The sequence below is a fragment of the Meriones unguiculatus genome, chromosome 10 (genome assembly GCF_030254825.1).
Source record: "Meriones unguiculatus strain TT.TT164.6M chromosome 10, Bangor_MerUng_6.1, whole genome shotgun sequence".
Classification (NCBI taxonomy): domain Eukaryota; kingdom Metazoa; phylum Chordata; class Mammalia; order Rodentia; family Muridae; genus Meriones; species Meriones unguiculatus.
The window spans coordinates 108,486,707-108,498,646 of record NC_083358.1 but is presented as its reverse complement, the minus strand read 5'-3'; the positions used below and the strand labels follow the sequence as shown (position 1 = coordinate 108,498,646).

Below are 11,940 nucleotides of genomic sequence, written 5' to 3'. Positions count from 1 at the left end.
GACTGTGGAAGATGGCTGGAGATTAACTCAGCCAGAGCCTGGCTAGGGAGGCTCCTACTGGGACTGGGGATTGGTTGGGTGTGACCCAGTCCTCTGTTCACTGGACAGAACTGGAAAGGCTTAGGCGCCGCCTCTCCAGCTGCTGTTCCCCCCCCCCCCCCAAAAAAAAAAAAGCCCTCCCATTCCCACATTGTTAGGCCAGGCTGGGGCTGGGCTTGTTTTTGCTGAGGGCCCTTGAAGGTTTCTAGCTCAGGACCGTGCCACCTAGTAGGGAGCAGGACAGAGGTCACTTGAACTCAGACCACAAGTCCCTGTTAAATACATCAGCTTTTAAATCAATCTTTGTTCAAAGTCCAGTGAGTTCTAAGACTAGCGGTGTTCACAGCAGGGAGAACTCCCGGTGGCCGAGTGGATCCTTCTCCCGTAGGTATGGAATGGCTTCTGTGATTGCTACCTGGGCCGGAACCACTCTTTCTCTTTTCTTTTCTTCTAGCAAGGGGTTTGGGGGAGGGGTGAGGCCTTTGGTAGTGGCAGCTAAGGGTGGTGAGGACTGTCTTCCAGAGGTTCTGCAGTCATTCTGCTGGAGATGGGTGGGCTCTACTTCATGAAGGCCTTGGTGAGCTGCTGGCTTCCCTCCAGGAATCATAGGAGATGGGGCAGGAGAGGTGCGGGGGTGTTGTATGGAAAGAGAGAGGTCACAGACCTCACAGGCCACCAGGAAGTTTCTCCGGAGACCTTACTACCCAAGCATTTTGGGGGAGATTCTTCCAAAGGCAGCCAGCCCCTAAAACATACAGCCTAACCTAACTCCTCAGACTTAGCCATGAGGAAAGCCGTGGATTCTTGGGCTGCTGGAGTGGATTTTGAGGTCCTCCAGGCTCCCTTTGGGGGGGCGTCTCTCTACCTCTGTCATGTGTGAAGCTGAAATGCCTGTTACTCTGAAGTTTTTCCCCAGATGGTTCTATGTGTAGGCATGTTTGGGAAGAGCTCGTTTCCCTGGCATCAGGACCTAAGGGCCCGTCAGTTCTGCAGACTCCTGGCCTGGGTTGTTTACGGGTATGAAGACTCTCAGGGTAGCTTTGGTGCAGAAAGCATCCTCCTGCATCTGTAAGCCCCAGGGCCCTCACTGCCTCAGGCCACTGTCCTCCAGTCACACATAGAGACATGCATTCTTTCAGTGTTCACACAACTCAGCGGCGCTGGATGTGTGTGCTATGGCTGAGCAGACTGTTCTCATCTTTGAGTCTATTAAGGTCTCCGCCTTGAGAGCTTGATGCTGCTGCTGTGTTTGTAAACCACTTGGTAGGCAGCTGCTGGGCACCCCAAGGAGAGGGCACGGGTCTGGGCAACCAGTGCCCAAGTGAGGTCTCGAATCATTTATGACAAGATATGTTCCTTAGCTCAATCTTGTTATTTGTCGAAGGAAAGCCAGACATCATTTCCCAGAGCTTGTTCTGGAAGAGAAATTATAAACGGGAATGTGTCTGAGGGAACTGAAAGTACAGATCTAAGATGCTTGCTGTTCAGATGAGTGAATCCAAACGTGCCACAGAGTAGCGGTCGGGAGTGGCAGCCACAAAGTTAGCAGGAGACCGTGTCGTCGAGCCTCTATTCTCTCCCCTACAACTAAAGGGAGCTGAGATTTGATGTCCACCAGGGCCCTTTCACATCAGGTGAATCTGGGCTTTGAGGAGGGCTTCTTTTGACTTGAGGATTAATGGAGATGTTTCCCTTCAAGGAGGACTTCCTAAATCAAGCCTCCCTCCATCCCATCACCATCTCTTATCCCTCCATGGTACATGTTACCAGGAATCCTCGTTCATCTTGTCAGGTGTTAAGTTTCAAGCTTCTTGCCGAGTTCCTGGGTCTCCGTGCCTGGCTCAGAATAGGTGCCTCGATGTTCAGGTGGATGGAATTGGTGTGGAGGGAAAGGAGCTGGGACAGGAGGCTGAGGAACTCGGATACTCCATCAGCTTGTCCGGATGTAGAAATGGACTTCTCTGCTCACATCTTGATTAAATGACTCATAATTTCGCATGGAAGATGGGTAAGAGTGGTAAGATGGGAGACAGGCAATTTCCCTTCAAGCTCTCAGCCACTCCTTTCCTTGGTTCTTCTGGAGAGACTGCTAAACTTTTTTGTTTCTGGTTTTTAGAGACAGGTTTTCCCTGTGTAGCCTTGGCTGTCCTGGACTTGTTTTGTAGACCAGGCTGGCCTTGAACTCACAGATCCGCCTGCCTCTGCCTCCCCGAGTGCTGGGATTACAGGTGTGCTCCGCCATGCCTGGCTCACCCAGCTCTGCTTAGTCTCCTTGCCTGGTAGGCCTCCTAGTAAGTTCAGTGTGCACGGTGCTCTCGGAGCCTGTTTCTTTCCCACACGAGGAGGGACTCGGGTCTCGCTGTTGGGAAGGTTAAATGCTTACGAATCGTACATGCCAAGTCACGATGGTCTTTAGTTCTCTGCAATCACGAACATCACAAAGGAGAATGTAGGAGGCCTGGCACTGGCAAGAGGTGTGCAGTGGGAAGGATGACATCTTGCCTACTTCATAGCTGCTCTAGGTTTGAAACAGACACTGTATTTATAGGGCTGGGTGGAGCCACGGGAACACAAAAGTAAAAAACAAAACAAAAAACAAACAAAAACCAGGAGTAGCTCATGGAATCCCCACTAGCCGTACAGCATACTCGTGTAGCTTGAACATACCACAGGGAGCTCTGGCGCCCACTCTGAGAGAAACAGCCAAAACGTCATCTGTAATTTTCAGGTCTGACTCCAAGGCGATTCACTGTCTAACTGACCCATTTCCTTTCTCTCATCCTGTTTATACGTTGAGGTGATTCTGAGCCATTCACTGTTCATGAAGATAATGTGCGCTCCTCTGCCTTGGGTGGGTCTCCTCCTGCCATTCTGTGTCGGTCCACAGCACAGTGTTCTCCTGGGGGCTGGGGAAGGAACCCAGACCTCACATTAGAATCTACGCTCTGCATACCTGGACAGGTGAAACCAACTTAAGCCTCCATTCTGGAACCCTCCCCTGCCCCATGAAATCCCTCACTAAGTCTAATTCCGTACTCGGAAATAGTGCGCAGCCTAGGAAGGACTGTATGCGTTTAATGGAAAGATAGCACAATTTAACTAAGCCGCTGTGTCAGTGCTGGTAGCTGCGTTTCGTAACTCTGTCCACTGGATTCTGGGTTCTCCAGAGGCAGGGCAGTGTCTTGCTTGATCTGGGTTGAGCCTGACACCTGCCTCCTAGGTGCTCAATATGCCTCCTAGGTGCTCAATATGCCTTGATGGGCATGAAAAGGTGCTTAAAGATGGCGTGATACGGACAGAGTGTGTTAGTGGCGTAAGGATGGGAATGTTGGCTTGGACCTGGGGAGGCCTGGAATTCACTCATGTGGAAAAAAATCTTTAGTCAGCACCTCCTGTGAATAAGTAGTCAGCATCATCGGGGAAGGCGGATCGCGTGGCATGAGCAAAGGGCAGACTGGGCGTGGGTGGTCATGCAGAGCTCGGCGTAGTCTCCTGAGGAGCAGCACTGGGTACTGAGGGAAACGGAGCCCGGTCCTCTGCAAGCCCAAGTGCCGCATGCCTGAGCAGGGATCTATGCTTATGTTTTTTTGATTAATGTTTTAGATGCTGACCAGTAAGACAGCTTATCTAGAGGCAGGAGGACTCTGCTAATAGACTAGGCGTGCGAAGAATGGGAGTAGGTAGAAATACATGCTCAGGGACTGGGTAGAATGCCAACCCAGCATTTACAAGCCCCTGGGCCTGACCCCTGGGCTCCGTTCCCAGCACCACTTAACCCAGCTGTGCTGGTACATGCCTGCAATTTCTACTCAGGAGGCACGGCAAGAGAATGTAAGGTTGAAGGGGAGTTTTCAGCCCGGGCTACAGGAGATTCTGCATTAGAAAAGAAAAACCTTTAAGTACCGTATAAAACAAGGTGCTGATTTGGGGGAAAACCCCCATTATAGCTGACCTTCAAGAGGGTTTAGCTATTTGGGGTACCAGTGCCATCGGCAGCGTGAGGGTGTCCTCGAGGGGTGCCTCTGCTTTCACACCTTTTGTCTCCATCTCTCTCGCAGCTCCTGAAACTTAGGTAAGCAATAAAGTGTGGAGGGCATTGAGTCAGAGTATAGTCCAGAACATCATTTATGGAGCCTGGGGTAGCGAGGATTCCAGGCTCCAGCAGATCAAATGACCTTTGGTATAAGAAATTCTATTCTTTATCAGAAAAGTGAAATAAAAATTACTCACGGGGCCTTGCCATCGCAACTCTCTAGATAATTCTCAGTGGCATGCCTCCATGAATTCCTGCATTTTGAATCTATCCCCGGCTAAGACCAAATAGCTGCTGTCACAGTGGGGAGGTTGAGTTCGTAAATCTGTATTTTAGGATCTTGCTTTTCCTTCCGTTTTGGTATTAGCCACTTACATACACTTGATTGGTTGAATTCACATAGATATTGCTTTTCAGAGGAGGAGCCCGAGTGGCCCAAGATCTGACCCCCGCACCAAAATTGTGAGCCGTGCTCTGGGTAAGCTATTTTTGAAGCATGAAATCAAAGTGGGTTTGTGTCTTGCTGGCCACAGATTCTATGTCAGAATCAGCTGAGCTACAGTAGAGTCCCTTTCTTTCCTGTTCTTTCTTTCAGTTTTTGTTGTGGGTATGAGTGGTCTGTCAGTATGTAGGTACATGCTTCAGAATACAGTAGTTCAATTATAGATCGTGGTGAGCCATCATGCGGGGGGGGGGGGGGGAGGCTGAACCCGGGTCCTCTGCAAGCAAGAGCAGCGAGTGCTCTTAACTGCTGAGCCATCTCTCCAGCCGTACAACTTGATGTCTTCAGTGCCCTTCGCAGAACCAGCCCCGCTGGGCCCTGGCAGAGACGGCTGTGCCCGTCTCAGTAGGAAGCCCTTCGCCGGGGTTGGCTGCACAGGGCATGCACAGCCTGTCTACGATTTTGGACTCGACCCCCACACACTCTACCAACTGCATTTTTTTCCTAACAGGAGCCTGGCAACGTCTGTTCTTTCAGGTCACATAGGTGTCAATGCAGGAGGAGCAGCCTTCCTGTCAGGCACATGTGGGCAGACCTCCTGGGAGTGTTGCTCTTGTGGAAGTGCTCAGGTTTTCTAGCAAGCATGGAGGCCAGCGAAGGCGGATTAGGTCCAGACTGGATGTTTCCGTATAGACGCTGCTCCCCCCACCCCCTTCTGCCTTCTGAGGCTCTGCCCTGGGTTATATAACCGAGGACCCTTCCGCGGGCTCAGTGACTAGGTTAAACATTAGTCATGAGCTGTCCTGTGAGCCTTTACCTTTCATTGAAGCCGTTTCCTGGAGCAGGCATTTATGTGGGAGCCTGTGGGGAGAGGCTCGCAATCCCCGTCGTTCTGTTCACACAATCCATCTCTAATTATTACCAGATAAGATTAGGGTGAGTCTAGGTACTTCTGTCTATTGGTGGTGGATTACCATGCTTGCCTAAAGGTCCTGCTACATCCAGACTGTCACACAGGTACAGACTGCAACACTCAGGCTGTCGTTTCTGGGGCCAAGGCTGACCACATTTTCCTGCTGTGGGTGGAGTCCTTGTTTCTCCTCCTTCCTTTATAAAATCTCTAAACTTCCATGATGCTCTCCAGTTCAGCGGACCTGTTCCCTAAGCGCTCCCAGGTGGCCAAGGTCCACACACAGGCCAGATGTCAGCGTGTAAAGTAGTGCTCTGCTCGCTCCAGCTTCTCCATCCTCACGTGTTCTTCAGGCCCCTCTTGCTGGCTTCCGCTTAGGGCTCTGTTGGAGCCTGTTGACCCACAGCACTCCCAGGTACTCCTGCGTCAGGGAAAGTCTCGGTCTGGTCTGAGCAGCTCACCAGGACAGAGGCACCTGTTCTTCCCAGTGGCTGAAGTGGGAACAACAGTTCTCGAGCCTGTGGGCCGTGACCCCTTTGGGGATCAAACGACCCTTTCACAAGGTTCACATCTTAAATATGTATCAGATATTTACATTATGATTCATAACAATAGCAAAATTACAGTTTATGAAGTAGCAATGACAATAATTTGGTGCTTGAGGGTCGCCACAACATGAGGAAGCATATTAAAGGGGCACAGCGTTAGGAAGGCTGAGGACAGGGCTGCAGCAGGCCATTGCGTCGGGTCACGGCTCTCACAGAGGGGCATTGGCTCCTCAGACACTCTGGATTTCAACATTCCCCGTGGAGTGTCACTGTCTCCATCTTCATCCTCGCAGTTCGCAAGGCGTTCCCCGGGACTCAAAGCTAGGTAGACCTAGGCCTAACTGTGGTCCTTCCTGATGTGCCCCACTCAGAGTAGGAGCTGTGGGGAAGTGGACATAAAGCCACGCACTGCAATAAATGACTGTGGCTACAGGATTCCATTGCTGGAACCACGCTGTTCTAAGGAACTCGCATGACTCCTTACCTTCTCCGACCCCAAGTCTGGTATCTTTGTTGGGCAGTTCTGGCTTGCTCTTTGGTTGCCCAAATGGGTACAAATAATGAGTTTCCTGTTGCAGCTGGGTGCTGTAGGAGTCTTTAAGCAATTGGAATCTGATACTGGTGGATCCCTATGTCCAAGCCAGCCAGGTCTACACAGTGAGACCCTGCCTCCAGAAAAGTTTCCTGTGGAAATGAAAATGCACCCAAACCTTTCTTCCCACTAACCGCTAACAGAAAGAAAAAGTTGGATTGCTTTAAATATCCAACAGCAGGTAGATTCCTTGGAAAAGACAGAATGATGGAGCTGGGATTTAGGGAATGGTCATCCCCCGCTTCCTTCCCTCAATCCTTCAGGCACAGGATGGTGGCTTTTCAGTTTCCACAATCCTTCAGGGAAGAGGATTTGGCCGTTTGCCCTGGACCTCTCCTTCATTTACTTTGAGAGTACCTCCTTAGGCCCTCCTTGCTCCCCAAACCCCGACTTCCCAGCTGCTCTTCCGGCTCTTCCTCACTCTTTCTAGTTCACATTGGCCCCCAGTACCACCCGGCTCTGGGCTGATCACCACCAACCAGTGTTCCATTTCTAAAAGGCAAACCTCAGCCAGGGTAAAAGCTACTTTTACTCCTTCATCTTTTTTTCCTTTGCGCTGGTGGTCAGGTCCAAGACCTCAGCATGCCAAGCGCACGCTGCACCCCTGGTCTGCACTCCCCCCAATCCCTTTCCTGCTCCTGGTGCCCATCGTGGTGAAAATACCTAGCATGATAAGTCATGCTGACCGAGCTACGTTTTCCATGGAAGCTACATAACCATTTAAACCTAAATTTTCTGCAGATTCCTGACTCCCTGAGGTGGTGTAGCAGGAGTAAGTAGTGATGTAATATGACTTGTAATACCTCCAGACGAGGCTGCACACAGACTGCCGACACGGGCGCTCAGGTCTGTTCGGGTTTACATGCAGTTCTTCAAAAGTGTGAAATGGATGCAAATTCTTTTAGAAGATGGGAGCATTTTATACAAATCTAGACTTTCAGATTCCTCCAAGAGCTGGGCAGGCTTCGTCGTATGGGATGTCGTCTTCCCTTGTGGTGGTAGGCGGCTGTGGGTGTCCCCAACATCCAGCAACAGTGGCCCCTTGTCCCAGGTACCATCACTGACTCATCTATGTGACGCTTTGTTTCCACAAAGTTCCTAATTTTCTCCATCTCCAGCTGCTTTTCAGGAAGGACTGAACCCGACCCTGTTTCCTTCTTTATCCGATTTCCCTCCATTTCTCCCTGCTCATCATTTCCTGTGTTTACCATCTCATCCCACATCCTGACAGTTTCCTTAGGGTTAAAATGAAAACATCTGGCTAGGCATGGTGGTACACACCTTTAATCTCAGCACTTGGGAGGCAGACGAAGGCGGATCTCTGAGTTCAAGGCCAGCCTGGTCTAAAAGGTGAGTTCAGGACAGCCAAGGCTACACAGAAAAACCCCGTCTAGGTGTCTGCATTTTCTGCTGCTGTTCAGTATCTTCTTGCTTCTCTGGACTTCTGTTTCCTCAGCCTGGTGGCCTTTCCTGTTTTTGTTTCTCTCTAGATGGCACTGTAAACTGGGCTTTCTGCTCATGATTCCTCTCTGCTAGGAATTCCTCAAGGCTCTATCCTCATCTCTCTTCCTGTCACACTGTCACCAGGGGCTTCACTTGGCACATCCATTGCCCTGGACCAAGACTCCAGGCTCCAGTCCACCATCACTGGAGCTGCCAGAGAATGTGTGCTGTGGCCCCTGGTTCAAGCCCACCACACACCGACTTTGTCACCCGGCTCCTCAGTTGTACCGTTGCGCTTCTCTGAAACAAGGTTTCACTTGTCCTCCAGGCTGGCCTCATACCCATGCTCTTCCTGATAAGCCTCCCAAATGTGGGGATTACAAGCGTGTGTCCCCACGCCTATGGAAAGCTCTGCCATGCTGGCGTCCTTTGAGTCCTTCTTCGTGAGGCAGCAGGTGATAGGGCTGCCATCATGGAATTCTACAGGCAGGTGTAATTCTACAGACTGCCATTTTCTCGCAGGTCGAGAGGCCAGAGTACAAGATAGAGACATCTTTAGGACTGGGCCTCTCGGGCATTTTCCCTCGGCTTTCATGATGGTGACTTCTTGTGACCTCCCATTGTATGTGTGTGTGTTTCGTTCTGTGTTTCTTTCTGTGTGAGGACATGCCTGGTGTCTTGCCGCCTTTCATAAGGGACATCAGCCCTCCTGGATTTGGTCTCGTCCTCATGATCTAATTTTACTTTAGTGGCCGCCTTAAAGTTCCTATCTCTAACTGTGGTCACATTAGGGATATGGTCAATGTTGGGGTTCAGAGGCAGGGCTGCCAGTCAGTCCATACCAGAAAGGGAGTCCTCAGCTGGCAGGTGGGAACAGACACCAGAGTTGATGAGTAGAATAAACCGAGTAGGGTAGGACATTCCAGGGGAGTTATCAAAACTGGCCTTTGTGGCGAAGCAGACAGGCTAAGGGAGTGTCTGGGGAGTACCTGTGTGGGAGTGAGCAGGGCCTAGGGGAGGGAGCCGTGTGTTACCCTGACAGATATACTGCTACCCTGTTGCATTCCTGCGGCAACCCCGTTCCTGCAAGCCGGGCCTGGCAGTGTGCACGTGGCAACACCTGTGTTTTTTGCACCTGCTCTGCCTGGTGCTGTCTCTGAGTGGAGAAATCTGAAGGGCCAGGGCTGAACAAATGCAGGGTTAGCTTAGTGCCCTGTTCAGGTCCTCTGCCTGCCCTCGCCCTCTTCATCCTGCTGTCTCAGTTTCTAGGCCAAGGCCCTAATTGCCTGCCAGTTGACTGCAATAGCCTTTTCTCTGGCCTGCCTCTGTTCTAGGCCAGTCCACCCACCATTCCTGAACCCAACTCTGATGGTACTGTTCCTCTGTTTAAATGTGCTGAGAGCTCCCCATGCACCATCCCGCTGCAGCCAGATACCCTGGGCTGGAAATAAAACTCTGCCATGCCTGCCACCTGCAGACTGATACAGTTGGTGCAAACACGTGAATTGGGTGTGGGGTGAAAAGTCCTAGCGAAAAATCGAAAAAGTTACCTTTGTGATTCTTTGTTTTTGCTTTGTTTTTCAAGATAGGGTTTCTCTATGCAGCTTTGGCTGGCCTGGACTCACTTTGTAGACCAGGCTGGCCTTGAACTCAGAGATCTGCCTGCCTCTGCCTCCCTGAGTACTGGGATTACAGGCATGTGCCACAGGCCCAAACTGTGTTTGGGATCCTAGAAGTGATCAGTTCTCCTCAGGGTTTCTTAGACTTGAGTGCAGCTGGGTGAGGGGAGGGGGCGTGGCATTAACTTTTCTTTCTTTTTTTTTCCTTTCTTTCTTTCTTCCTCTCTCCTTTCTCTTTCTCTTTTTTTCTTCTCTTTTCTTTTCTTTTTTCTTTTCTTTTCTTCTCAGCCTCAGTGCCAGGATTAAAGGTGTGTACCACCAAGTCTGGCTAGCTTTTAAGGCAGTTAGTTTTTGGGCTGGCATCAAAGCTCTCTTAAAACCTGTAGTGTAAATAGTTTTCATCTGCTCAATTCTATGTCTGTCTGGCTCATAACTGCTTGGAACTAGTGCGTGGGGAGGAAGATGACAGGACCAGACCTTAGGTTGCTGTGTTCCTGTACAGGGCACTGTGGTCAGCCGCCCACTGTAGGCACAGCTGGACCCTGAGGGCTGCACAGGGTGACCAAGGGCCTCTGCTAGCCAGGCCTTCACCTTGGCTTACAGGAGCACAGGTGAGCTCTGGGTAACTGTTAATAGTTCATCCAACCATGACATTTCTTCCGTGACCCGTGAGAGTTGTGCCTGAGTGGGGAAAAGAGGAGCTAAATAATGTGGGGCGATCTCAAAGGTCAGTTCCTTTACTTGTGCCTGGAGATTCTGTGCCTGAAGATGTGGGGTGGAGACCAAGTGTGTGTTTTTAAGGTTCTGTGTAGGTGATTCCGAGGAACAACCAGGATCGAGATCCAGTTTGTGGGTGACCATGAGCATTGAGATGATACCCTCACCTAACACTGAGGTCACTTATTTTATGTTTTAACTTTACGAGTATGAGCCTTTTGCCTGCATGCATGTATTGTCTATGTACCACCTGCCTGCCTGGTTTCCTTGGAGGCCGGAAGAGGACAATGGATCCCCTGGAACTGGAGTTACAGACGGTTGCGAGCTGCCATGTGGGTGCTGGACACTGAACCCGGGTCCTCTTGGAGAGCAGCCGGTGCTCTTCACCACCAAGGCCCCTCTCCAGCCCATGCACTAAGCTTTCACATGTATGACTTACTGCTGTGAGCGGTGCCTGACGGTCACTGGGTTTTTGCAGTTTAGACCGGCCTATGTGCTCACACTGAAGGAGGCAGCTGCAAGTTTGGCAGGGCCTGACAACTCCTGGGGGTGAGGACAGGGTGCTGGGATTCCTGATGATCTTACATCTCTAAGAATTGCTAGTTATGTTCCTTCCGTGGGGGAAGGATTTGCCTGGGACAAGTGCCAGTGTTAGAGTACAGGCCAAAGCGAGAACAAACTCCAAATGAAAATCAAAACAAGCTCACAGAGGTAGCACAGGACTGTGTCCCGGTGCTTGGGAGAAAGAGGCAGGTGGGTTTCTGTGAGTTTGAGTCCATTCTGGTCTTGAGAGTGAGTTCCCAGGACACTGAGGACTACATGGGGAGACCTTATCAAGCAATCTGTCTGTCTTTCTATCAGCATATCAGTATAGAGATGCTCACAGGAGTTAGGCAAAAAAACTGTTTGTTTACGTGTGCCTGTGCACGTGACAGTGGGGTCAACCCTCAGTGATGCTTTTCAGACCCCGTGCCTGGAGCAGGCTGGCCGGCCAATGGACCCCAGGAAACCGCCCGTTTCCACCTTCCCAGCTCTGGGGGTTACACGTATTTACCACCACACCAACAGTTTTCGGGGATCAAACTCGGGTCCTCATATTTGTAAGGCAAGAGCCAGCACTCATAACTGATTGCTTCTGTGTCCTGGCTTTTGCTGTGTAGACCAGGCTGGCCTTGAACTTGGAGATCCCCCTTCCTCGGCCTCCCAAGGGCTGGGATCAAAGGCGTGCACCATCACCCCTGGCTCCTGTGTTTTTGAGCAGGAAATGTTGGGGGACCTCATGTTCACATTTGTGTCTGGAGCACAGCTGTTGCTCCTGCCAGGCTCCCATTGAGGTTGAGATTTCCAGATCCTTTCCGGAGGTCACGGAGCTGATGTTCAAACGGCTCTGAACAGCTCTCTGCCCCACTTCTGTCTGGGTTGTGGCTCATGAGCATTCTTGCTTGTGACATTTCCACCTACGATAGAGGTTTTTTTTTTTTTTTTTTTTTTTTTTTTTGCACAGAGCAGGCTGGCAGGACAGGCAGGCCTTCCCACAGGCCCCACTGTATCAGGAACAAAGAGATTTCCTCCACATAGCTGTGTGAGGGGAGCTCTG

General features: G+C 50.8%; 1 protein-coding gene across 2 annotated transcripts in view; it reads left to right on the top strand.

Moving 5' to 3' along the window:
* Window positions 1-269: 269 nt before the first annotated feature.
* Pdzk1 (PDZ domain containing 1) overlaps window positions 270-11,940 on the top strand; it is a 27,554-nt gene continuing 15,883 nt past the window's right edge. Inside the window, exon 1 of one of the 2 annotated variants that reach the window (XM_021656139.2) lies at window positions 270-427. The gene's annotated coding sequence lies outside the window, so the exon portion shown is untranslated. Of the gene's footprint in view, window positions 428-3,704; window positions 4,112-11,940 lie in introns of those variants that run through there. The other variant, XM_060393043.1, reaches the window with a different exon arrangement.